The 26687-nt window shown below is 54.6% G+C and overlaps 1 protein-coding gene across 2 annotated transcripts in view; it reads left to right on the top strand.

The window, feature by feature from the left end:
- The window catches only part of LOC144506361 (rho GTPase-activating protein 6-like), a 725901-nt gene that overhangs the window by 484397 nt on the left and 214817 nt on the right, over positions 1–26687 (top strand). Inside the window, exon 1 of one of the 2 annotated variants that reach the window (XM_078232373.1) lies at positions 7487–8311. The exons of the other annotated variant lie outside the window; for it this stretch is intronic. The gene's annotated coding sequence lies outside the window, so the exon portion shown is untranslated. Of the gene's footprint in view, positions 1–7486; positions 8312–26687 lie in introns of those variants that run through there. 2 annotated transcript variants of the gene reach the window in all.

The following is a 26687-nucleotide window of genomic DNA, read 5'->3' as shown; positions in this document are numbered from 1 at the left end:
ATATTGTGATACCTTCTTAACCTGCTGGTAAGGGGTTTTTATGCAATTGATTAGCTTGCTAAGCTACATTTTGCAGGGCAGTTAAGACTCTTCGTCGGACTGGAGGTTTCCTCCATTAAAGGATATTAGTGAATTCATTTTTCAAAAAAATAATCTTCCAATTTTTTTAAAACAAAACTGAATTCTCAAAATGCCCTTGTGGAATTTGATCTCTCATTTCATGGATCAATGGTCCAGAATTCTTGGTCATGGGTTCAGTAACTTAAGAACTATAGTACACATTGAATTGGCACTAATCAGCAAAGGAGGAAAATTATTTGGATATGCAATTTTATTCTTCGGTAAAAGTATCAAATCAATGTGAAATTGGGATCCATTTTTCGATACTTGATTTATAACTAAAACAGGATATTCATAAAAATCACTCGAACGACCATGTTTGGAATATTACATACACTGTTCATCCCACCTTCTGAAAACAGACAAAGTTGAGAGACAGAGAGAGAAAAGAATGATTCTTGGATTTAACAGTCTGAATTGTGAAGAGAGCCGCAGAAGACTAAATTGATGAATGCAAACTGGGAGGCTGCATGATTAAAACTGTTAAGGGAAAACAATTTAGATGTAAATGAACTATTTAACTTGGACCATGAACACAGAACTAGAGGACATAAGTTTAAAATTAATAGGGAAGACTGGAGATTTTTTTCCCCATAGAACAAGCAGATGAGAGGACAAGATTCCCAGGAAACAGTTCATGTTATCTTCATTTAGTGATTTTATTTGGCTCCTGGCTCAGCAATGCTTCAAATTTAAATTTTTTATCCTGACATTCAAGTCCCTTCAATGGCCTCAACGCTCCCCATCTCTAACTTGTGCCAGCCTTACAACCCTCCAGGATGTTTATATTCCTCCAATTCTGGCCTGTTGTGGGTCCCCTAGTGTCTTCACCCTCCCTATTTGCAGCTGTGCCTTCAGTTTTGACCTTGCCTTGACCTTAAGCTCTGGCATTTCCTTCTTCAATCTCTTTGCCATACCTTCATTTAAGGGTGGCACGGTACCACAGTGGTTAGCACTGCTGCTTCACAGCTCCAGGGACCTGGGTTCGATTCCTGGCTTGGGTCACGGTCTGTGTGGAGTCTGCACATTCTCCTCGTGTCTGCGTGGGTTTCCTCCGGGTGCTCCGGTTTCCTCCCACTGTCCAAAGATGTGCGGGTTAGGTTGATTGGCCAGGTTAAAAATTGCCTCTTAGAGTCCTGAGATGCGTAGGTTAGAGGGATTAGCAGGTAAATATGTGGTGGTAGGGCCTGCTCTTGTAGCCACTGTGTTTATGTGGTGAGTCCAGTTGAGTTTCTGGTCAATGGTAACCCCAAGGGTGTTGACAGTGGGGGATTCAGTGATGGTTACACCATTGAATATCAAGGGGTGGTGGTTAGAATGTTTCTTATTGGTGATGGTCATTGCCTGGCATTTGTGTGGCGCAAATGTTACTTGCCACTTGTCAGCCCAAGCCTGGATATCGTCCAGATCATGTTGCATTTGAACATGGACTGCCTCAGTATCTGAGGAGTCGCGAATGGTGCTGGACATTGTGCAATCATCGGTGAACATCCCCACTTCTGACCTTATGACGGAAGGAAAATCATTGATGAAGCAGCTGAAGATTGTTGGGCCTAGGACACTACCCTAAGGGACTCCTGCAGAGATGTTCTGGAGCTGAGATGACTGACCCTCCACAACCATCTTCCTACGTACCAGGCATGACTCCAACCAGTGCCCCCTGATACCCATTGATTCCAGTTTCGCTAGGGCTCCTTGATGCCATACTTGGTCAAATATGGCCTTGATGTCAAGGGCAGTCACTCGCACCTCACCTCACCTCTGAAATTCAGCTCTTTTCATGTGTTTCGATGCTGTGTCTCTTGGTGGGATGCAGCTTCTGACAACAACCTCTTGGTTTCCCCATTCAACTGTATGCCTAGTTTCTTACCAATGTAATCTTTAACAACACTGAATGCTGATAGCCTCATTGTTATTCATATCTGGTGGGCGGGGGCGGTTGGGGGGGGGGGGGGCGGTTGGGCGGTTGGGGGGGTGGGCGGGGGGGGGTTGGGCGGGGGGGGGTTGGGGGGGGCGGGGGAGGTGTGGGGGGGTTGGGGAGGCGTGGGGGGGTTGGGGAGCGTGGGGGGGTTGGGGAGGCGTGGGGGGTTGGGGAGGCGTGGGGGGGTTGGGGAGGCGTGGGGGGGGTTGGGGAGGCGTGGGGAGGGTTGGGGAGGCGTGGGGGGAGGGTTGGGGAGGCGTGGGGGGAGGGTTGGGGAGGCGTGGGGGGAGGGTTGGGGAGGCGTGGGTGGGAGGGTTGGGAGGCGTGGGGGGAGGGGTTGGGGAGGCGTGGGGGAGGGTTGGGGAGGCGTGGGGGGAGGGTTGGGGAGGCGTGGGGGGGGTTGGGGAGGCGTGGGGGGGGGGTTGGGGAGGCGTGGGGGGGGTTGGGGAGGCGTGGGGGGGGTTGGGGAGGCGTGGGGGGGGGTTGGGGAGGCGTGGGGGGGGGTTGGGGAGGCGTGGGGGGGGTTGGGGAGGCGTGGGGGGGTTGGGGAGGCGTGGGGGGGGTTGGGGAGGCGTGGGGGGGTTGGGGAGGCGTGGGGGGGTTGGGGAGGCGTGGGGGGGGGTTGGGGAGGCGTGGGGGGGTTGGGGAGGCGTGGGGGGGGTTGGGGGAGGCGTGGGGGGGTTGGGAGGCGTGGGGGGGTTGGGAGGCGTGGGGGGGGCTTGCAGGGGGGGCGGGGGGGGCTTGCAGGGGGGGCGGGGGGGCTTGCAGGGGGGCGGGGGGGCTTGCAGGGGGGCGGGGGGGCTTGCAGGGGGGCGGGGGCTTGCAGGGGGGCGGGGGGGCTTGCAGGGGGGGCGGGGGGCTTGCAGGGGGGCGGGGGGGCTTGCAGGGGGGCGGGGGGCTTGCAGGGGGGGCGGGGGGGGGGGGGGCGGACTTGGGGGGTCGGGCTTGGGGGGTCGGGGGTGGGGCGGGCTTGGGGGGGGGAGGCTTGGGGGAGGTCGGTGGGGAGGGGCTTGGGGGGAGGTCGGTGGGGGGGGGGGAGGGCTTGGGTGCTCGGTGGGGGGGAGGGCTTGGGTAGTCGGTGAGGGGGAGGGCTTGGGGGGTCGGTGGGGGGGGGAGGGCTTGGGGGGTCGGTGGGGGGGGAAGGGCTTGGGGGGTCGGTGGGGGGGGAGGGCTTGGGGGGTCGGTGGGGGGGGAGGGCTTGGGGGGTCGGTGGGGGGGGAGGGCTTGGGGGGTCGGTGGGGGAGGGCTTGGGGGGTCGGTGGGGGGGAGGGCTTGGGGGGTCGGTGGGGGGAGGTCGTGGGGGGGAGGGCTTGGGGGGGGGGGGGAAGGTCTTGGGGGGGGGGGGGAGGGCTTGGGGGGGGGGGGGAGGGCTTGGGGGGGGGGGGGAGGGCGGGCTCGGGGGGGGGGGGGGGAGGGCGGGCCGGGGGGGGGGGGAGGGCGGGCTCGGGGGGGGGGGGAGGGCGGGCTCGGGGGGGGGGGGGGGGAGGGCGGCTCGGGGGGGGGGGAGGGCGGGCTCGGGGGGGGGAGGGCGGGCTCGGGGGGGGGCGGGGGGGAGGGCGGGCTCGGGGGGGGGGGAGGGCGGGCTCGGGGGGGGGGGGGGAGGGCGGGCTCGGGGGGGGGGGGAGGGCGGGCTCGGGGGGGGGGGGGAGGGCGGGCTCGGGGGGGGGAGGGCGGGCTCGGGGGGGGGGGAGGGCGGGCTCGGGGGGGGGGGGAGGGCGGGCTCGGGGGGGGGGGGGGAGGGCGGGCTCGGGGTCGGGGGGGGGGGGGAGGGCGGGCTCGGGGGGGGGGGGGAGGGCGGGCTCGGGGGGGGGGGGGAGGGCGGGCTCGGGGGGGGGGGAGGGCGGGGCTCGGGGGGGGGGGGGAGGGCGGGCTCGGGGGGGGGGGGGGAGGGCGGGCTCGGGGGGGGGGGGGGAGGGCGGGCTCGGGGGGGGGGGAGGGCGGGCTCGGGGGGGGGGGGGAGGGCGGGCTCGGGGGGGGGGGGGGAGGGCGGGCTCGGGGGGGGGGGGGGAGGGCGGGGAGGGGCTCGGGGGGGGGGGGGGGGAGGGCGGGCTCGGGGGGGGGGGGGGGGGAGGGCGGGCTCGGGGGGGGGGGGGGAGGGCGGGCTCGGGGGGGGGGGAGGGCGGGCTCGGGGGGGGGGGAGGGCGGGCTCGGGGGGGGGGGGAGGGCGGGCTCGGGGGGGGGGAGGGCGGGCTCGGGGGGGAGGGCGGGCTCGGGGGGGGGGGAGGCGGGCTCGGGGGGGGGGGAGGGCGGGCTCGGGGGGGGGAGGGCGGCTCGGGGGGGGAGGCGGGCTCGGGGGGGGAGGGCGGGCTCGGGGGGGGGAGGGCGGGCTCGGGGGGGGGAGGGCGGGCTCGGGGGGGGGGGGGGGAGGGGCGGGCTCGGGGGGGGGGGAGGGCGGGCTCGGGGGGGGAGGGCGGGCTCGGGGGGGGGGGGGAGGGCGGGCTCGGGGGGGGGGGAGGGCGGGCTCGGGGGGGGGGGAGGGCGGGCTCGGGGGGGGGGGAGGGGGCTCGGGGGGGGGGGAGGGCGGGCTCGGGGGGGGGGGGAGGGCGGGCTCGGGGGGGGGGGGGGAGGGCGGGCTCGGGGGGGGGGGGGGAGGGCGGGGCTCGGGGGGGGGGGAGGGCGGGCTGGCGGGCTCGGGGGGGGGGGGAGGGCGGGCTCGGGGGGGGGGAGGGCGGGCTCGGGGGGGGGGAGGGCGGGCTCGGGGGGGGGGGAGGGCGGGCTCGGGGGGGGGGGAGGGCGGGCTCGGGGGGGGAGGGCGGGCTCGGGGGGAGGGCGGGCTCGGGGGGGGGGGGAGGGCGGGCTCGGGGGGGGGGGGAGGGCGGGCTCGGGGGGGGGGGGAGGGCGGGCTCGGGGGGGGGGGGGGAGGGCGGGCTCGGGGGGGGGGGGGAGGGCGGGCTCGGGGGGGGGGGGGGAGGGCGGGCTCGGGGGGGGGGGGGAGGGCGGGCTCGGGGGGGGGGGGAGGGCGGGCTCGGGGGGGGGGGAGGGCGGGCTCGGGGGGGGGGGGAGGGCGGGCTCGGGGGGGGGGGGGAGGGCGGGCTCGGGGGGGGGGGGGAGGGCGGGCTCGGGGGGGGGGGGAGGGCGGGCTCGGGGGGGGGGGGGAGGGCGGGCTCGGGGGGGTAGGGCGGGCTCGGGGGGGGAGGGCGGGCTCGGGGGGGGAGGGCGGGCTCGGGGGGGGAGGGCGGGCTCGGGGGGGGGGGGGAGGGCGGGCTCGGGGGGGGGGGGGGAGGGCGGGCTCGGGGGGGGGGGGGGAGGGCGGGCTCGGGGGGGGGGGGGAGGGCGGGCTCGGGGGGGGGGGGGAGGGCGGGCTCGGGGGGGGGGGGGGAGGGCGGGCTCGGGGGGGGGGGGGAGGGCGGGCTCGGGGGGGGGAGGGGGAGGGCGGGCTCGGGGGGGGGAGGGGGAGGGCGGGCTCGGGGGGGGGGGGGGGAGGGCGGGCTCGGGGGGGGGGGGGGAGGGCGGGCTCGGGGGGGGGGGGGGAGGGCGGGCTCGGGGGGGGGGGGGGAGGGCGGGCTCGGGGGGGGGGGGGGAGGGCGGGCTCGGGGGGGGAGGGGGAGGGCGGGCTCGGGGGGGGAGGGGGAGGGCGGGCTCGGGGGGGGGGGGGGGGGAGGGCGGGCTCGGGGGGGGGGGGGGGGAGGGCGGGCTCGGGGGGGGGGGGGGGGAGGGCGGGCTCGGGGGGGGGGGGGGAGGGCGGGCTCGGGGGGGGGGGGGGAGGGCGGGCTCGGGGGGGGGGGGGGGGGGGAGGGCGGGCTCGGGGGGGGGGGGGGGGGAGGGCGGGCTCGGGGGGGGGGGGGGGGGAGGGCGGGCTCGGGGGGGGGGGGGGGGAGGGCGGGCTCGGGGGGGGGGGGGGGAGGGCGGGCTCGGGGGGGCGGGGGGAGGGCGGGCTCGGGGGGGGGGGGGGAGGGCGGGCTCGGGGGGGAGGGCGGGCTCGGGGGGGGAGGGCGGGCTCGGGGGGGGAGGGCGGGCTCGGGGGGGGAGGGCGGGCTCGGGGGGGGGGGGGGGGAGGGCGGGCTCGGGGGGGGGGGGGGGAGGGCGGGCTCGGGGGGGGGGGGGGGAGGGCGGGCTCGGGGGGGGGGGGGGGAGGGCGGGCTCGGGGGGGGGGGGAGGGCGGGCTCGGGCGGGCTCGGGGGGGGGGGGAGGGCGGGCTCGGGGGGGGGGGGAGGGCGGGCTCGGGGGGGGGGGAGGGCGGGCTCGGGGGGGGGGGGGGGAGGGCGGGCTCGGGGGGGGGGGGGGAGGGCGGGCTCGGGGGGGGGGGGGGAGGGCGGGCTCGGGGGGGGGGGGGGGAGGGCGGGCTCGGGGGGGGGGGGGGGAGGGCGGGCTCGGGGGGGGGGGGGGAGGGCGGGCTCGGGGGGGGGGGGGGAGGGCGGGCTCGGGGGGGGGGAGGGCGGGCTCGGGGGGGGGGGAGGGCTCGGGGGGGGGGGGGGGAGGGCTCGGGGGGGGGGGAGGGCTCGGGGGGGGGGGAGGGCGGGCTCGGGGGGGGGGAGGGCGGGCTCGGGGGGGGGGGGAGGGCGGGCTCGGGGGGGGGGGGAGGGCGGGCTCGGGGGGGGGGGGAGGGCGGGCTCGGGGGGGGGGGGGGGAGGGCGGGCTCGGGGGGGGGGGGGAGGGCGGGCTCGGGGGGGGGGGGAGGGCGGGCTCGGGGGGGGGGGGAGGGCTCGGGGGGGGGGGGGAGGGCTCGGGGGGGGGGGGGGAGGGCTCGGGGGGGGGGGGGGAGGGCTCGGGGGGGGGGGGAGGGCTCGGGGGTGGGGGCTCGGGGGGGGGGGGGGCTCGGGGGGGGGGGAGGGCTCGGGGGGGGGGCTCGGGGGGGGGGGGGGCTCGGGGGGGGGGGGGGCTCGGGAGGAGGGCTCGGGGGGAGGGCTCGGGGGGGGGCTCGGGGGGAAGGGCTGGGGGGGGGGGGAGGGCTGGGGGGGGGGGGGAGGGCTGGGGGGGGGGGGGGGAGGGCTGGGGGGGGGGGGGGGGAGGGCTGGGGGGGGGGGGGGGGGGGGAGGGCTGGGGGGGGGGGGGGGAGGGCTGGGGGGGGGGGGGGAGGGCTGGGGGGGGGGGGAGGGCTGGGGGGGGGGGGAGGGCTGGGGGGGGGGGGGGGGGAGGGCTCGGGGGGGGTGGGGGGGTCGGGGGGGGGGGTGGGGGGGTCGGGGGGGGTGGGGGGGGGGGGGTCGGGGGGGGGGGTGGGGGGGGGGGGGTGGGGGGGGGGGTGGGGGGGTCGGGGGGGGGTGGGGGGGTCGGGGGGGGGTGGGGGGGTCGGGGGGGGGGTGGGGGGGTCGGGGGGGGGGTGGGGGGGTCGGGGGGGGGGTGGGGGGGGGGGGGTGGGGGGGTCGGGGGGGGAGTCGGGCGGGGGGGTGGGGGGGTCGGGGGGGGGGTGGGGGGGTCGGGGGGGGGGTGGGGGGGTCGGGGGGGGGTGGGGGGGTCGGGGGAGGTGGCGGGGTCGGGGGGGGGTGGGGGGGTCGGGAGGGCTCGGGGGGTCGCGGGGGGGGGGAACACGCGAGGAGGAGAGGAACATTGGGCTGAAAATCAGTAACACTGCAGGCAACTTTTGGATAATTACGTTCCAACTTTTGGAGGCTTTTATTTTGGCAGGATGAAACCTGGCAGCGTCTCACAATTTGCATCAGTTTTTTTCGTCCTTACTAAGGGCGAAATAAGTGTTCTTCCTGTTGTCAGCATTCCTCCCCCATACACTTCGGTAGACAACTCGACTAATATCAGTTTGTCTTCCATGGACTAACACTGCAGCCCTCCGAAAGCCTTGGGATATGGAGAGAGAGAAATGTCTTATTTTGCGCGTACCTTTAAAGGAAAGAGAGTAACATCACCTCAGTGAATATCCTGCCCTGTTGCTTGGAGAGAGATGTTACTCGATGCCTCCTCAGCCGTCCTCCGGAGTACTATTCCTAATAAGGAAACTTGCTGGAAATAACAGTCCAACTGAGAAAAGAGTGGTGGGTGTGTGTGTGGGGGAACAGTGTTGACTGGGTTTTGTTTAGTTTGCTAACTTCACAGAACTTCAAGCCAAGTTGCCATTAAAATAATATAGGGAAGGTGAATCTCCTCTTGCCTGCTGTGGATGGAGCTGTGACTATCATGCAGGGGAAGGTGGACTGAGAGGTTTTCGTGCGGTTGAAGGAGGAAGAGAAGAAAACCTTCGATGGAAAGGCGCTGCGAGGAGGTTTGATTGGCCCCAGCTGTGCGCGAGCCGCCTTTCTCTTTAATGGGAGACGCGAGTTAAAGCGCCTATCGCCTCACGCCCTGCTCTGTCACAGTCCACTGAACGGCGTAGTTTGATGGGTAAGAGAGAGAGAGATACCAATCAGTCCATGTCCTGTGTGATGTTTTCGGTCAGTATGTGTAAGGCTGTGTCGTGTAAGACACCTCCTGTGTATACGGCTTCTCAGAGTTAAGGCACAGCTCATCTGGTGTCCATTTCGAGGACTGCTTTACATTGGGTGGGTAAGCATGACTGTTTACTGTAAGCAACCCGCAGCGCCAGTCGCCACCAGAGTCAGTCCCTAAGTGAATAAACCTCTGTCCAGCCGCCTAATCTATTTAAAGGATAGATACTTTTCGGCAGTGTGTTCTTCATTGGGCTTTGCCTTTCTTGGGGTGGTGACAAATGCATGCATTGCTTGTATGGAAACCCATGCCATGGTGTTGAAAATGGATGTAAACATTTTCAAACACTTTTTAAACAAATGTTGAATATGACAAGCTCGGATTGTTGTAACTGAGTTTGGTATGGGGATTTTATTTATTTTAAAGGTGATTGGTTTGACACTTGTGATCTGGGTTGATAGTGTTGCTCACTGAAACTTCAGGCTACTGTTCAATCTGATACCAGGAAATATATTGTGTTTTGGTCATGGTTAATTAGTCTTACAACTTATCTTTTTCTTTACCCTTATATTCACCTTGCTCTTTCTTTTTCTTATATCCCTTCCTCGTTCTCTTTATTAGTCATTGTATATTGATATAACTGCGTGTTCCCTTCTCTTATCTACAGTGTTCTCTAGTCATAACTTAAAAGCACCGGGTTTGTTAGAGGGCTGGGGGCAGGTTGACAATTAGGGAGTATGAATCTGTGGAATTCACTACCACAGAAAGTAGTTGAGGCCAAAACGTTGTGTGATTTTTGAGAAGAAATTAGATATAGCTCTTGGGGCTAAAGGGATCGGGGTTAGCCTTGCTGCCGCACAGCATCAGGGACCCGGGTTCAATTCCCAGGTTGTCTGTGTGGAGTTGCACATTCTCCTCGTGTCTGTGTGGGTTTCCTCCAGGTGCTCTGGTTTCCTCCCACAGTCCAAAGATTTGTGGGTTAATTGTCCCTTAGTGTCAGGGGGACTAGCTAGGGTAAATGCATGGGATTGTGGTTGGTGCAGACTCGATGGGCCGAATGACCTCCTTCTGCACTGTAGGATTCTATGATTTGATGATCTGCATTGATCAAAATGAATGGCAGAATAGGCTCTCGGAGCAAATGGCCTACTCCTGCTTCTATTTTTCTGCTTCTATTAAAGCAGTGCAGTGATTTCAGTTCAGTAGTGTGTTCTAGAGTTGCCTTGACAATATGCCTTCACAGATACTTATTACACTTCTGCCCAGTATGATCTATAATAGCATGAGGGGTGACCTGAAACTCATTGCTGGTGATCTTCAGACAAAGATTGCTTTATCTTTACTATAAAGAATGAATGAAACAAACTTTTAAAAGGGGATTGAATGTACTTGAAGGGAAGAATTGCAAGGCTATGGCGATAGAATGAAAAGGATGGGCTGAATGACATGACAGTGATATCAGCCAGTGGGGACACAGCAACACATTTCCACATGATTTATATTTGTAACCAAAACGGCAAGATTTGCCAGCAATTTTGCATGACAATTATGTCACTAAGAAAACTAGTTCTTCAGAATAATGGTATTTAAAATATATTATGTCACTAGGGAATGAGACTTTTTCAATTCTGACACAGTGGCCATGTTGAACATTTGGGTGTGGTGTGACTTGTACATTAATTATCCAGCAGTACAGCTTGACTCAATCCCTGAATAATGCTACTGTCTTTTTTGCTTTCTCAAATTCATTATCCTTATTTCCATTGTGGAGAGCCAAAGATTGTGCCTGTTGTAGATTGATTTTGTTCTGTAAGCCTATATACAGTAGAAACACAGTTTGAGACCTTTGGGCCGAAACTCTACCACCTCTATCATGGAATCAGCGCGGGCGAGAGTCCAACAACCTTCGTTGACCTCGGGTGGGAATTTCCGGTCTCGCCTGAGCGAGGTCGTAAAATCCCACTCTTCGAGTTTCATCTAATTTTTCAGTCTCATCGAAAACTTGAAGAGATGTGAAAAGATAATATTCTGACTTGCTACAATATTTGATGTATAAATTGACAACAGTAAATGGGTCATCACCATTAAAAATCAAAGCTATCATTGTTACACATTTATGGTCAGAGACACTATTGAGACGATGCATTGCCTTTAACACCCAGCATTTCTCCTTGTGGAAGCCTATTTGTTATATAGGAATGTGGATAAAATGTCCAGTGGGTGGGGCTTAGCGCCGCCGGAACGATAGAAAATCTGACAGAACGCGCCTGGGCGTGAAAAACAACCTGGTGTTGTTAAACTTCTTACTGTGAAAAAAAAAACAGAGCGGAGAGAGCCTCCTGCCGTTCATCCTCTGGTTGGTGGGGGGGTGGTGTCACTTATCATCCCCTGGGGGGGTGGGAGGGGAGGGGGTGTGACGTCTCATCCTCTGGGGGGTGGGAGGGGAGGGGGTGTGATGTCTCATCCTCTGGGGGGCAGGAGGGGACGGATGAGATGCCACACCCCCCCCCCCCAAAGAGGGTGACATTGGCCCGCCCCCTTTCCTCATTCCATCCCCCCCCCACCAGAGTTCCAACTGGGCCCACCCCCCCTCCTCCGGCAGACGCCAGCGGACCTGTGTGAAGCCTGGTCACTTCAGCCGTGGCTCGAAGTCAGTGTCCAGGAACGTGCTGCAGGCTGTCGAAAGACTGAAGGTGGGCAGGAAAGATGGTGGAGGGAGACCACGATCGAGGTAGGTTATGGGTGTGCTCTGCCGGGGGGGGGCCTGCCTCCCAGAGGGGTCCGATTCATAGAAACATAGAAACCCTACAGTACAGAAAGAGGCCATTCGGCCCATCGAGTCTGCACCGACCACAAACCCACCCAGGCCCTACCCCCACATCCCTACATATTTACCCACTAATCCCTCTAATGTACGCATCTCAGGACACTAAGGGCAATTTTTAGTATGGCCAATCAACCTAACCCGCACATCTTTGGACTGTGGGAGGAAACCGGAGGAAACCCACGCAGACACGAGGAGAATGTGCAAACTCCACACAGACAGTGACCCAAGCCGGGAATCGAACCCAGGTACCTGGAGCTGTGAAGCAGCAGCGCTAACCACTGTGCTACCGTGCCGCCCGGGGCTGGGGTGGGCTGCCTCCCAGAGGGGTCCGATCCGGGGGGGGGGGGGGTCTGCCGGGGTGGTTAGAGGGGATGTCCGCGAAGGGTGGGCCTCGGTGATTCCCCTGCTGAATAAAAGTACAAGTTGGACTTTTATTTATCAGGTCGGTAAAGGCGCGGACGCGAATTGGGCCGAACGCTGGTAAAGGGGGAATTGATGGTAAAGTTGGGCGCGCGCTTCATTAAGTCGATTTAAATGCATGCAAATGCATTTAAATCGTCATGCCGGCCGATTTGGGCGTGCACCGGAACGGCGCCCGAATCGGTAGTTGGTAAAGGCGCGATCCGCTAGGAATCGGGTGCGGATCGCGGCATAGGCCGGCGCCCAACTTTACCGCCATTTCGTGCCCGAAAACGGGCGCAAAGTTTTGGTAAAATTGGGCTCTTAGTCTAACATGACAATATCCTATCTGAGTTCTCCGATAATTGAATTATCTGATGGGATATAAAATGATCTAAAATATGTTTAAAGCCCCACAGTGTGAAGGGAAAAGTTTCAGAATATAGCAGTGTGGGCTTGATGCTAATGATCTTTTAATGGATAAAAGCAAGATTTTAAGGATGTGTTTTGTGCACTTAAAAAAAACTTCTGTTGATTTCCATTTGTTTCATGTTCATTTAACCCCTGATATTAAATTTTACAGACTGTCAAATGAAAGTAATCTAAATTGTTGAGACCTATGTTCTATCCAAAAAGGTATTTTTGTTTAAAGTAAACCGTTTTCAAGAATAAAGCAGTTTGTTAATGCACTGGGTTGTATGAAGAAGCTGTACTCCCCTTTGACCTTCAGGGCCCAGCTTGAATGCAGCTCAGATCTTTGCGATTGAAGGCTGCAAAGGTCCCACAAAAAGGCAGTCTGTACCCATGTCAAATGGGTTACTCATAGGCCTGAGTCTATAAAATAAATGTACATAGTTTGACATTACAAGGCAGACAGTCCCACCAGAGAGACCACAGGGAGAGTTGTGCAATGCATAAAATCTCAAAGCTTTCGATGTGTAGGAAGACTTTTCCCAAAGAACATTTTTTTTAAAATTTGGAGCAGGTGCACTGTGAGCGTTCATGAAAGATGATAATAACATTGGTTACAAAATCTCGTACACTCAGGGTTACTATATTATTTGCATAATCTGCTTTTGAAATGACAGTACAATTACCTGAGGTGCATTGGAACAATTGAGGACCGCTGCATTGGAAAGTTGCTTTCAATTATCCATTCCTACGTTTTTGTCACTTGCAACTCTATTATTAATAGGATGAAACAAGTTCAATGTGAAGCATTGCAGTTTCACTAAAAAAGCATTTTTACTTCTCTTCAAGAGCACCAAACATTCTTCATCATCCAATCTCATTCTTCCTTCCACAATCTGCGACTCGTCCAAGATCCTGTCTGCATTCTCACTCGCCTCTCCTGTGCATCGAAGTTTAATAACATCTGTCAATCCTCTGTAGTGTTACCCCATTTCTCCTCCCCCCCACCACTAAAATTTCAACTTGTAGAATTATTCAAAAGATTCTCATGAATTTGTGTTCATAAAATAATTTGCATCTTTTCTTCTTGACTTTGACTTATAAGCATTTCCACTTCTGCGTCTCCCTCCCTCCCTCTCCTCCCCTGCACTTCTGCTTCGCCTTCCCTCCCCCCCCACTTCTGCTTCTCCCTCCCCCCCAACTTCTGCTTCGCTCTCCCTCCCCCCCACTTCTACTTCTCCCCCCCCACTTCTACTTCTCCCCCCCCACTTCTACTTCTCCCCCCCCACTTCTACTTCTCCCCCCCCACTTCTACTTCTCCCCCCCCACTTCTACTTCTCCCCCCCCACTTCTACTTCTCCCCCCCCCACTTCTACTTCTCGCCCCCCCACTTCTACTTCTCGCCCCCCCACTTCTACTTCTCGCCCCCCCACTTCTACTTCTCCCCCCCCACTTCTACTTCTCCCCCCCCACTTCTACTTCTCCCCCCCCACTTCTACTTCTCCCCCCCCACTTCTACTTCTCCCCCCCCACTTCTACTTCTCCCCCCCCACTTCTACTTCTCCCCCCCCACTTCTACTTCTCCCCCCCCACTTCTACTTCTCCCCCCCCACTTCTACTTCTCCCCCCCCACTTCTACTTCTCCCCCCCCACTTCTACTTCTCCCCCCCCACTTCTACTTCTCCCCCCCCACTTCTACTTCTCCCCCCCCACTTCTACTTCTCCCCCCCCACTTCTACTTCTCCCCCCCCACTTCTACTTCTCCCCCCCCACTTCTGCTTCTCCCCCCCCACTTCTGCTTCTCCCCCCCCACTTCTGCTTCTCCCCCCCCCACTTCTGCTTCTCCCCCCCCCACTTCTGCTTCTCCCCCCCCCACTTCTGCTTCTCCCCCCCCCACTTCTGCTTCTCCCCCCCCCACTTCTGCTTCTCCCCCCCCACTTCTGCTTCTCCCCCCCCACTTCTGCTTCTCCCCCCCACTTCTGCTTCTCCCCCCCCACTTCTGCTTCTTCCCCCCCACTTCTGCTTCTCCCCCCCACTTCTGCTTCTCCCCCCCACTTCTGCTTCTTCCCCCCCACTTCTGCTTCTTCCCCCCCACTTCTGCTTCTTCCCCCCCACTTCTGCTTCTTCCCCCCCACTTCTGCTTCTTCCCCCCCACTTCTGCTTCTTCCCCCCCACTTCTGCTTCTTCCCCCCCACTTCTGCTTCTTCCCCCCCACTTCTGCTTCTTCCCCCCCACTTCTGCTTCTTCCCCCCCACTTCTGCTTCTTCCCCCCCACTTCTGCTTCTTCCCCCCCACTTCTGCTTCTTCCCCCCCACTTCTGCTTCTTCCCCCCCACTTCTGCTTCTTCCCCCCCACTTCTGCTTCTTCCCCCCCACTTCTGCTTCTTCCCCCCCACTTCTGCTTCTTCCCCCCCACTTCTGCTTCTTCCCCCCCACTTCTGCTTCTTCCCCCCCACTTCTGCTTCTTCCCCCCCACTTCTGCTTCTTCCCCCCCACTTCTGCTTCTTCCCCCCCACTTCTGCTTCTTCCCCCCCACTTCTGCTTCTTCCCCCCCACTTCTGCTTCTTCCCCCCCACTTCTGCTTCTTCCCCCCCACTTCTGCTTCTTCCCCCCCACTTCTGCTTCTTCCCCCCCACTTCTGCTTCTTCCCCCCCACTTCTGCTTCTTCCCCCCCACTTCTGCTTCTTCCCCCCCACTTCTGCTTCTTCCCCCCCACTTCTGCTTCTTCCCCCCCACTTCTGCTTCTTCCCCCCCACTTCTGCTTCTCCCCCCCCCCCACTACTTCTCCCCCCCCCACTTCTGCTCCCCCCCCCACTTCTGCTCCCCCCCCCACTTCTGCTCCCCCCCCCACTTCTGCTCCCCCCCCACTTCTGCTCCCCCCCCACTTCTGCTCCCCCCCCACTTCTGCTCCCCCCCCACTTCTGCTCCCCCCCCACTTCTGCTCCCCCCCCCACTTCTGCTCCCCCCCCCACTTCTGCTCCCCCCCCCACTTCTGCTCCCCCCCCCACTTCTGCTCCCCCCCCCCACTTCTGCTCCCCCCCCCACTTCTGCTCCCCCCCCCACTTCTGCTCCCCCCCCCACTTCTGCTCCCCCCCCCACTTCTGCTCCCCCCCCCACTTCTGCTCCCCCCCCCACTTCTGCTCCCCCCCCCACTTCTGCTCCCCCCCCCACTTCTGCTCCCCCCCCCACTTCTGCTCCCCCCCCCACTTCTGCTCCCCCCCCCACTTCTGCTCCCCCCCCCACTTCTGCTCCCCCCCCCACTTCTGCTCCCCCCCCCACTTCTGCTCCCCCCCCCACTTCTGCTCCCCCCCCCACTTCTGCTCCCCCCCCCACTTCTGCTCCCCCCCCCACTTCTGCTCCCCCCCCCACTTCTGCTCCCCCCCCCACTTCTGCTCCCCCCCCCACTTCTGCTCCCCCCCCCCCACTTCTGCTCCCCCCCCCACTTCTGCTCCCCCCCCCCACTTCTGCTCCCCCCCCCCACTTCTGCTCCCCCCCCCCCCACTTCTGCTCCCCCCCCCCACTTCTGCTCCCCCCCCCCACTTCTGCTCCCCCCCCCCACTTCTGCTCCCCCCCCCCACTTCTGCTCCCCCCCCCCACTTCTGCTCCCCCCCCCCACTTCTGCTCCCCCCCCCACTTCTGCTCCCCCCCCCCACTTCTGCTCCCCCCCCGACTTCTGCTTCTCTCCCTCCCCCCCACTTCTGCTTCTCCCTCCCCCCCCCACTTCTGCTTCTCCCTCCCCCCCCCCACTTCTGCTTCTCCCTCCCCCCCCACTTCTGCTTCTCCCTCCCCCCCCCACTTCTGCTTCTCCCTCCCCCCCCCCACTTCTGCTTCTCCCTCCCCCCCCCACTTCTGCTTCTCCCTCCCCCCCCCCACTTCTGCTTCTCCCTCCCCCCCCACTTCTGCTTCTCCCTTCCTCCCCCCCCCCACTTCCGCTTCTCCTCCTCCTGCCCCTCCCCACTAAAATTTCAACTTTTTGAATTATTCAAAAGATTCTCATGAATTTGTGTTCATAAAATAATTTGAATCTTTTCTTCTTGACTTTGACTTATAAGCATTTCCAAGTATCTCTTCCTCTTTAACATTCCAAACTCTGTGCAAACCGTAAATACCTGTCTTGTCTTTTTTTTCCAAAATCGTTTTGAACTAGTTTTCTGTCCCCTCCATCTGATACATAATTTTTTCCTTTTTTGTTTATTTTCCCTCCTTTCCTGAAGTATTAATTCCTTGCAAGTTCCACAGCTACTGGCCATTTTTGACACATTCAATTAGCTGGTGTTCGTGTATTACTGGAAATATATTTATCCCCTCGACCAACATCCGTAAAACCAGTTGTCTGGCTACTATCACATTGCTCTTTGTGGGATCCTGCTGCGTCTCCTGCATTTGTTACATTCCAGTACTGATTGCATTTTACAGCTAATCAAGCATGTTCTGGTGAATCCTGAGGCTGTATGAGGTGCTGCCTCCATGCAAATCATTCATAATCACTTTTTGTTCAGTTATCAGCCTGAGGAAACTTTTCCCTCATTAGTCTGCGATACATTTCAACCCAGGTACCAGGGGAAAGGCCTGTGCCAAACCCACTGCACCACCCAATCCCACAAATAAGGAGAGCTTAGACATCCCACCATCAAAACCGTGGTATTAAGGGTGAGCAATTGGGTGATCTGATATTTAAAAGCTGGTTTATTAATGCCAATTGCTTGTAATCTTTCTCCGGAGGTTGTCTGGATAGTGACTGCTGCTCTGAGTTAAGGGGCATACTGGCATTGAAGTTAAGAGACCACAGAACATGGTGTCTGCCCAAATAAATCCACAGAAATTAGCAGAGATAAATATAGCTCTAACATATGATTTCTTTTCACTTCCCCACTCTCCACACACAAAGCAAAACATTACAGAAGTTAACATTTCGAGTCCATATGACTCTTAAACATTAACTCTATTTCTCTCTCCACAGATGCTGCCAGCATTTTCTGCTCTATTTCAGATTTCCAGTATCCACAAAATTTTGCTTTATTGAACAGCACATTATACTTCTCCAGGTGCTGAGAATAGGGTCTTACAAAAAGGAAATAATGTTTGATAGGTTTATTAGAGTTCTTGATGATGTAGATAAAGTGGAGCCAGTAGACGCTGGACAAAAGGTATTCGATAATATGCCACCAATAAAGTTAAAGCACAAGATAAGAGTTCCTGGAGTTGAAGCAACATATTAACATGGATAGAAGATTGGTTAATGGACAGTAGGAATAAATGTAACATTTTCACGTTAACAAGATGTAACTTTCAGAGTGCCACAAGGAACACTGCTGGTGCCTCAGCTTTTTACAATCCATATTAGTAACTTGGAAAAAAAGACAGAGGATGATGTATTCAGTCTTGCTGATGATATAAAGTTTAAGTGGAATGTAATTTGTGTGGAAGAGTGGGCAACAAGGTGACAGTTGCAGTACCAAGTGGGAAAATGTGAGGTTATTCACTTTGGCCTTAAGAATAGAAAAGCAGAATATTTTAAAAAGGTATGAAGCTTGTAAATGCTGATCCTCAGAGACATATGTGCACTCGTACAACAAACACAAAATTGGCATGTAGGTAAAGCAAATACCATGTTTGGCCTTTATTGCGAGGGGATTGGAGTACAAGAATAAGAAAGTTTTACTATTGTATTGTGACATCACAGCTGGAATACTGTGTGCAATTTTGGTCTCCTTATTTAAGGAAGGATATACTTTGGAGGTGGTACAATGAAGAAGGTTTGCTAGATTGGTTCCTGGGATGAATGTGTTGTCTTATGATGAGGGGCTGAGTAATTGGGCCTATAATTCTCTGTTGTTTAGCAGAATGGGAGGTGATTGCATTGAAACATACAAGGTTCTGTAGGAACTTGGGTTGCTTCCTCTAGAACAGTGAGGCATCACCTCAAGATAAGTGTTGATCATTTAGGACTGAGATAAGGAGAATTCACTACCCCAGAGGGTTGTGGATACTTCATGATTAAATTTATTTAAGGCTCAGTTAGGCAGATTTTTCTTCGCTTAGTGAAATCAAGGGATATGGGGAGCTAAGGTAGAAGATCAGCCATAATCATCTTGAGTGACGAAGTGTGATAGAGGGGTCATTTGGGCTACTCCTGCTCTGATTTCTTATGTTCTTATCTGCAGTCTGGGTTGAAAGCATCATCACCAAGGTTGGTATTCATTGCCCATTCCTAATTGCTCTTGAGAAGTCACCCTGTGTGTTGCATTCTTGAACTGCTGCTGTCCATGTGATGAAGGTGCGGCTGTGCTGGGAGTTCCAGGATTTTAACTCTGGTTACAACCTCATTATTCTCCATTCTCCCACCCATCTGATTTGGAGACAAGTTGTGTTCATTCTTGTGTCTATTCTCAGGATTGACTGTAGGGTGAATGAGGAATTGCCATGGTTCTTTGCTGAAATGTAATTAGGTAGAAAGGATTTGTATTGCAACTAATTAGAAAGCAAAAAAAGCACAGACTTGGCCAATGATGAAAAGGCGTTTAACCAATTATCAGGAAGAAATTTAACAGTTTATAATATAGATTGAGTAGACACAAGCAATAATATAAAGTGCTGCGTTGATGAATGATTTGTGTTTATATGATGCTGTTTGTATGGTGGGACACCCCAAAGTGTTTTACAGTCATTGACTGTTGTAGAAAATTGGCCATTCACTTTGAAAGGAAAAGCTATTTTACCATCCCGTGTCACCTTTTAAGCTCTCTCTAGTCAAGGGCAGATTAGGGAGCTTGTCTACAGAGGCCCTATGGGTGGAGCTGAGTAACAAGAAAGGTATGACCACATTAATGGGCTTGTATTATAGACCACCCAATAGCCAGCGAGAATTGGAGGAGCAAATCAGCGGAGAGATAGCTGACAACTGCAAGAAACACAAAGTTGTGATAGTAGGGGATTTTAATTTTCCACATATAGATTGGGACTCGCATACTGTTAAAGGTTTAGACGGGGTAGAGTTTGTAAAATGTGTTCAGGAGAATTTTCTACATCAGTATATAGAGGTGCCAACTAGAGAGGATGCGATATTGGATCTCCTATTGGGAAATGAGTTCGGGCAGGTGATGGATGTGAGTGTGAGGGAACACTTTGGATCCAGTGATCATAATGCCATTAGTTTCAACCTGATCATGGATAAGGATAGATCTGGTCCTCGGGTTGAAGTACTGAACTGGAAAAAGGCCAAATTTGATGAAATGAGAAGGGATGTGGGAAGTGTGGATTGGCACAGGCTGTTCTCTGGTAAGGATGTAAATGGAAAGTGGGAGGCCTTCAAAGGAGAAATTTTGAGAGTGCAGAGTTTGTATGTTCCTGTCAGGATTAAAGGCAAAGTAAATAGGAATAAGGAACCTTGGTTCTCGAGGGAGATTGTAACACTGATTAAGAGGAAGAGAGAGTTGTATGAAATGTACAGGCAGCAAGGAACACATCAGATGCTCGAGGAGTATAAAAAGTGCAAGAAGCTACTTAAGAGGGAAATCAGGAGGGCTAAAAGAAGACATGAGGTTGCTTTGGCAGACAGAGTGAAGGAAAATCCAAAGAGCTTCTATAGGTATGTTAGGAGCAAAAGGATAGTGAGGGATAAAATTGGTCCTCTTGAAGACCAGAGTGGTAGACTGTGTATGGAACCAAAAGAGATGGGGGAGATACTAAATGGTTTTTTTGCATCCGTATTTACTGAGGAAACGGGCATGGAGTCTACAGAAATAGGGCAAACAGGTAGGGAGGTCATGGAACCTTTACAGATTAAAGGGGAGGAGGTGCTCGCTGTCTTGAGGCAAATCAGAGTGGCTAAATCCCCTTGGACCGGACAGGGTATTCCCACGGACCTTGAGGGAAGCTAGTGTTGAACTTGCAGGGGCCCTGGCAGACATATTTAAAATGTCAGTATTCACGGGGGAGGTGCCGGATGATTGGAGGGTGGCTCATGTTGTTCCGTTGTTTAAAAAAGGTTCCAAAAGAAATCCAGGAAATTATAGGCCAGTAGGTTTGACGTCGGTGGTGGGCAAGTTATTGGAAGGTGTGATAAGGGATAGGATCTACAAATATTTGGATAGACAGGGACTTATTAGGGAGAGTCAACATGGCTTTGTGCGTGGTAGGTCATGTTTGACCAATCTATTAGAGTTTTTCGAGGAGGTTACCAGGAAAGTGGATGAAGGGAAGGTGGTGGATGTTGTCTACCTGGATTTCAGCAAGGCCTTTGACAAGGTCCCTCATGGGAGGTTAGTTAGGAAGGTTCAGTCGCTAGGTATACATGGGGAGGTAGTAAATTGGATTAGACACTGGCTCAATGGAAGAAGCCAGAGAGTGGTTGTGGAGGATTGCTTCTCTGAGTGGAGGCCTGTGACTGCTGGTGTGCCGCAGGGATCGGTGTTGGGTCCATTGTTGTTTGTCATCTATATCAATGATCTGGATGATAATGTGGTAAATTGGATCAGCAAGTTTGCTGATGATACAAAGATTGGAGGTGTAGTGGACAGTGAGGAAGGTTTTCAAAGCTTGCAGAGGGATTTGGACCAACTAGAAAAATGGGCTGAAAAATGGCAAATGGAATTTAACGCAGACAAGTGTGAGATATTGCACTTTGGAAGGACAAACCAAAGAAGAACGTACAGGGTAAATGGTAGGACTCTGAAGAGTGCAGTTGAACAGAGGGATCTGGGAATACAGGTACAGAATTCCCTAAAAGTGACGTCACAGGTAGATAGGGTCGTAAAGAGTGCCTTTGGTACATTGGCCTTTATAAATCGGAGTATTGAGTATAAAAGTTGGAGTGTTATGGTAAGGTTATATAAGGCATTGGTGAGGCCGAGTTTGGAGTATTGTGTACAGTTTTGGTCACCTAGTTACAGGAAGGATGTAAATAAGATTGAAAGAGTGCAGAGAAGGTTCACAAGGATGTTGCCGGGACTTGAGAAGCTGAGTTACAGAGAGAGATTGAATAGGTTGGGACTTTATTCCCTGGAGCGTAGAAGATTGAGGGGAGATTTGATAGAGGTGTATAAGATTTTGATGGGTATAGATAGAGTGAATGCAAGCAGGCTTTTTCCGCTGAGGCGAGGGGAGAAAAAAACCAGAGGGCATGGGTTAAGGGTGAAAGGAGAAAAGTTTAAAGGGAATATTAGGGGGGGCTTCTTCACGCAGAGAGTGGTGGGAGTGTGGAATGAGCTGCCGGATAAAGTGGTAAATGCGGGGTCACTTTTAACATTTAAGAAAAACTTGAACGGGTTCATGGATGAGAGGGGTGTGGAGGGATATGGTCCAAGTGCAGGTCAGTGGGACTAGGCATAAAATGGTTCGGCACAGACAAGAAGGGCCAAAAGGCCTGTTTCTGAGCTGTAATTCTCTATGGTTCTATGGTTCTAAGGGTTAGGTAGAGAGCAAAGCTTCCATTGATTGGCCTTCTCTTCGACCCCAAACTCAGAAGAGTCCCAGGTATCCTTATGCTCTGCTTGAGGTTGCCAATTAGTGCTGAGGTTTAGACAATTTATGCTGATCAAGATTGAGATTCAGGATGCCATGAAACTTTACAGCATGGTAGGAGACCATTTGTCTCATCTGGCCTTTGGTGTGTCATTGTTAGTTTGCTGATCTTTGTTTCACACTGGGCATTTTCCTTCCATTCTCTCATCCAAATCTCAGATCGAATCATCTTAAACCCAATGTGACACCAGTCCCCAGCTCATGAATTGCCACCTTCAATTCTGGAGCCTTTTTTAGGGTAAATCATTTCACTATCCAGGTTCAACTTTTCACCCCCATTTTATTTGCACTTCTTCCTCTCCCCTTCCCTGAAATACAGTATGCTTATCATTAAAGATAATTATCCAACAGAGGAGAGTGGAACTTTCTTCCACATGGAATAGCTGAGACAAATAGTACATTCGGACAGAGGCAGCAGCATAGTGGTATTGTCACTGGATTAGTAATTCAGAAACTCTGGGCAAGATCTGGGGACCCAGGTTCAAATCCTGCCATGGCAGATGGTGATATTTCAATTCAATAAAATCTGGAATTAAAAGTCTAATGATGACCAAGAAACCATTGTCGATTGTCATAAAAACCCATCTGGTTCAGCAATGCCCTTTAGGGAAGGAAATCTGCTGTCCTTGCCCGGTCTGGCCTACAAGTTGACTCTCAAATGCCCTCTGAAATGGAGGTCAGTTAGGGATGGGCAATCGATGCTGACCCAGCCAGCGACATCATCCACATCCTGTAAATGTATAAAAACATATATATATGGGGAAGGGAATACTTAATAGTAATACAGTATAGGGAGGCTGAAAGATGAAGGAATGGAAGGAGATGGTGGTGGAATGAGCTGTAGTAGTGTTAGAGGAAGTTCAAGTTTAGGCTGGAAAATTGGGCGGGGATCCTGGATTCAGGATTCAATCCTGGACCGGGGAGCGGCGCGGGCTTGGAGGGCCGAAGGGCCTGTTCCTGTGCTGTATTGTTCTTTGTTCTTTGTTCTTTGTTCATATGGAGTATAAGGACTGGCATAGAACTGCTATGTAATAATCTTTCACTACAAAGTCTGGCTTGTGGATTGTTTGGCTGAACACCGTCTCCAGCATGTGACTCATATACTTCAACAAAAGCAAATAAACTGCAAAAATTAACTTGTGTTATCCCTGTTACAGAAAGCAGAAAAAAACAATTGAGAGATCTACAACAGAGACAATGCATCATTCAGTGCATGCTACGTGTTTACAAATTGAATAATACCATCCCTTTAATGAGCAAATAATAACATATTTAACTAAACATAGCCTATGTAGATTTTTGTTTATTATTTGAAACACGAGGGAGAGATGAGATGTGTGCTGTGCTCCCATGTCTGTGATGTCAGCAAATTGTGAACAGTACAATTCTTATAAGCCCCACCTAACATTTTATTAAAATGTTTTGCCTCCTGTGGGGAGAGCTCTCTGTGATACATGACTAATAAGGCTAAGAGGCAATTTCTCACAACATCCAGTTAGCAAAAAACTAATGACTAGCTAGAAACTCCCTTTTGGTTGGCCAGCTCTGCAAATATTTTATTATTGAAATCCTTACAAAGTTTAAAAAGCACTTTAATCTTTTATAAAAGTTAGTTTGTTGATTGTTAGTAAATACTGTATACCATTTAATTACAGAAATGGGATCAGAGTGCTGGTAATTATTTATTTACCATTTCTTCTGCATCCGTTCTGTTTTGTTGACATTATCTTGTATTGTTGTCTGCCTGTTTCAGTTTCTATCACATTTTGGGGATAATTTAAACCTTTCCAACCCATAAACCTTTCCAACCCAGAGGGAAACTTGAAGGTGAATCAGATGTGAGAACGTTACATGTGCAGTGGACAATGGGGAACCTGTGGATGTGGTATATCTGGATTTCCAGAAGGCATTTGACAAGGTGCCACATCAAAGACTGCTACATAAGATAAAAGTGCACGGTGTTACGGTTAATGTATTAGCATGGAGAGAGGATTGGTTAACTAACAGAAAGCAAAGAGTGGGGGTGAATGGGTGTTTTTCTGGTTGGCGATCAGTGACTAGTGCTGTGCCTCAGGGATCAGTGTTGGGACTGCAATTGTTTGCAATTTACATAGATGATTTGGAGTTGGAAACCAAGTGCAGTGCGTCAAAATTCGCAGATGACACTAAGATGGGTGGCAGAGCAAAGTGTGCAGAGGACGCTGAAAGTCTGCAAAGGGATATAGATAGCCTAAGTGAGTGGGCGAGGGTCTGGCAGTTGGAGTACAATGTTGGTAAATGTGAGGTCATCCATTTCGGTAGGAATAACAGCAAAATGGACTATTATTTAAATTGTAAAAAATTGCAGCATGCTGCTGTGCAGAGGGACCTGCGTGTCCTTGTGCAGGAATCTCAAGGAGTTGGTTTGCAGGTGCAGTAGGTAATTAAGAAGGCAAATGGAATTTTGTCCTTTATTCTAGAGGGATGGAGTTTAAAAACAGCGAGATTATGTTGCAGCTGTATAAGGTGCTGGTGAGGCCACACCTGGAGTACTGTGTACAGTTTTGGTACACAGTACCATCCTCACTTGAGAAATGATATACTGGCACTGGAGGGGGTGCAGAGGAGATTCAGTAGGTTGATTCCGGAGTTGAGGGGGTTGGCTTATGAGGAGAGACTGAGTAGACTGGGGCTATACTCATTGGAATTCAGAAGAATCTTATAGAAACATATAAGATTATGAAGGGAATAGATAAGATAGAAGCAGGGAAGTTGTTTCCATTGGCGGGTAAAACTAGAACTAGGGGGCATAGCCTCAAAATAAGGGGAAGCAGATTTAGGACTGAGTTGAGGAGGAACTTCTTCACACAAAGGGTTGTGAATCTGTGGAATGCCCTGCCCAGTGAAGCAGTTGAGGCTACCTCATTGAATGTTTTCAAGGCAAGGATAGATAAATTCTTGAACAGTAAAGGAATTAAGGGTTATGGTGAGCAGGCGAGTAAGTGGAGCTGAGTCCACAAAAAGATCAGCCATGAACAAAGAACAAAGAACAATACAGCACAGGAACAGGCCCTTCGGCCCTCCAAGCCCGCGCCGCTCCCCAGTCCAGGATTGAATCCTGAATCCAGGATCCCCACCCAATTTTCCAGCCTATCTACATACCAATATCCTATCCACCGAGCTGTCCCTCACAGCTACGATGCTTTGTTCATTACAACCTATTAACTTACCCCCACCCCCCCATTCCAGACCATGTGATCTCCAGGGAGAGGCGAAAACCCAGAGTGAAAAACCCCAGGGCCAATATGGGGAAAAAAAAATCTGGGAAATTCCTCTCCGACCCCCTGAGGCGATCGAAACGAGTCCAGTAGATCACAATGGCCCCGATGGCCCATGATCTTATTGAATGGTGGAGCAGGCTTGAGGGGCCAGATGGCCTACTCCTGCTCATAGTTCTTATGTTCTTATATAGGTTGGATGATTTGCTTTGAGCATTCAAACTGATTGTGTCAGTATTCTGCCAGGGGGGGTTCTGTTAATATTCACCACTTTTATATTCGAAGTTGTATTGCATTTACTGCCAAGTATAGAAGATTTCGATCTACGGTCTATTGAAATTCTTTCTGCCCACATGCCTCTAATGTGTCTTAGCTTTTCTACTTTCTCTTCAGTTTATCTTTGAATCCTTTAGCAAGCATCCATGCTAATCAATCACAATCTCCTAAGATAACCACTTTGATAATGATGGTTCCCCATTCATCTGTCCATTTAACCTACAAGAAAACAAATTGGTTGCATTATATATGTACTTTAAATTGCAATACTTATTCTCCATTTCACTTTCCAATCATAATATCCCACTTCCCCACACACCTACTTAACAGAAGACCCTCTTGGGCTGCATTGTTCTTTGTCTGCACTCCCACACTATCAAACCACATCAGCCTTTCTGTTCATAGTAACACCATTCTTGTCAAGATTGTCCTCAAATTGCCTGAATCTTGTTACCATATTATGTTCGGTAGGTCTGAGTGCTCTTCATGCTGATATAAAAAAATAGGTGCATGCATTAAATGGCACCTTTCGCAGCATTCCAAAGCACTTTACAGCCAAAGGAATACTTTTGATTTTGAAGCTTAGCTACTGTTGTAATGTAGGAAATGATGCTGTCAGTTTGCATACAGAAAAGGTCAATCATAACAAGATGCTGATATCTAGGTAATCTGTTTGTTGGTGCTAGTTGAGGAACAAATATTGGCCAGTACTTCGGGAAGATCTTAACTGCCGTTCTTTGAATTGGTGTTATAATCACCTGAGACGTAGAATAATGGAGAAGACCAGTTGGCTCATCCAGCTTGTGCTGGTGCTTTGGTAGAGCTATCCAACTGGTCCCAATTCCCCATTGTTTCATCAAAACTCTGCAGATTTCTTTTCCCTTTTCAGTGCTTATCCAACTTGTCCAATGAAGGGGCTAGACAGAGTAGAGGCAGAGAGATTCTTTCCACTTAGAAAGGAAACAAGAACTAGAGGACACAGCCTCAAAATAAGGGGGAGGCAGTTTAGGACAGAGTTGAGGAGGAACTTCTTCTCTCAGAGGGTAGTGATTCTCTGGAATTCTCTGCCCATTGAAGCAGTGGAGGCTACCTCGTTAAATATGTTTAAGTCACAGGTAGATAGATTTCTGATCAATAAGGGAATTAAGGTTATGGGGAGTGGGCAGGTAAGTGGAACTAAACCACTATCAGATCAGCCATGATCTTATTGAATGGCGGGGCAGGCTCGAGGGGCTAGATGGCCTACTCCTGCTCCCATTTCTTATGTTCTGATGTAACTCCCCTTTGTAAGTTACTACAGATTCTATTTCCTTCATCCTTTCAGGCAGATACTTGCTGTATCTTTTTTAAAATCCTCATGTTGCCTCTAGTTCTTTTGTGAATCATCTTAAATTGGTATCCCCTGGTTACCAACCATACTGTCACTGGAAACAATTTCTCCTTATTTACTTTATCAAAACCATTCATATTTTTCAACTCCTCTATCAAATCTCTTCTTGACCTTCTCTGCTGTAAGGAAAAGAACACCGACTTCCCTGGTGTATCCACATAATTGAAGTCCTTCATTCCTGGTATCATTCTAGTAAATCTGCACCTTCTTAAGACCTCAACATCATTCCTAAAGTGTGATGTGCAGAATT

The sequence above is a fragment of the Mustelus asterias genome, chromosome 17 (genome assembly GCF_964213995.1).
Source record: "Mustelus asterias chromosome 17, sMusAst1.hap1.1, whole genome shotgun sequence".
NCBI classification, from domain to species: Eukaryota; Metazoa; Chordata; class Chondrichthyes; order Carcharhiniformes; family Triakidae; genus Mustelus; species Mustelus asterias.
This window is presented reverse-complemented; position numbering and strand designations above follow the sequence as displayed.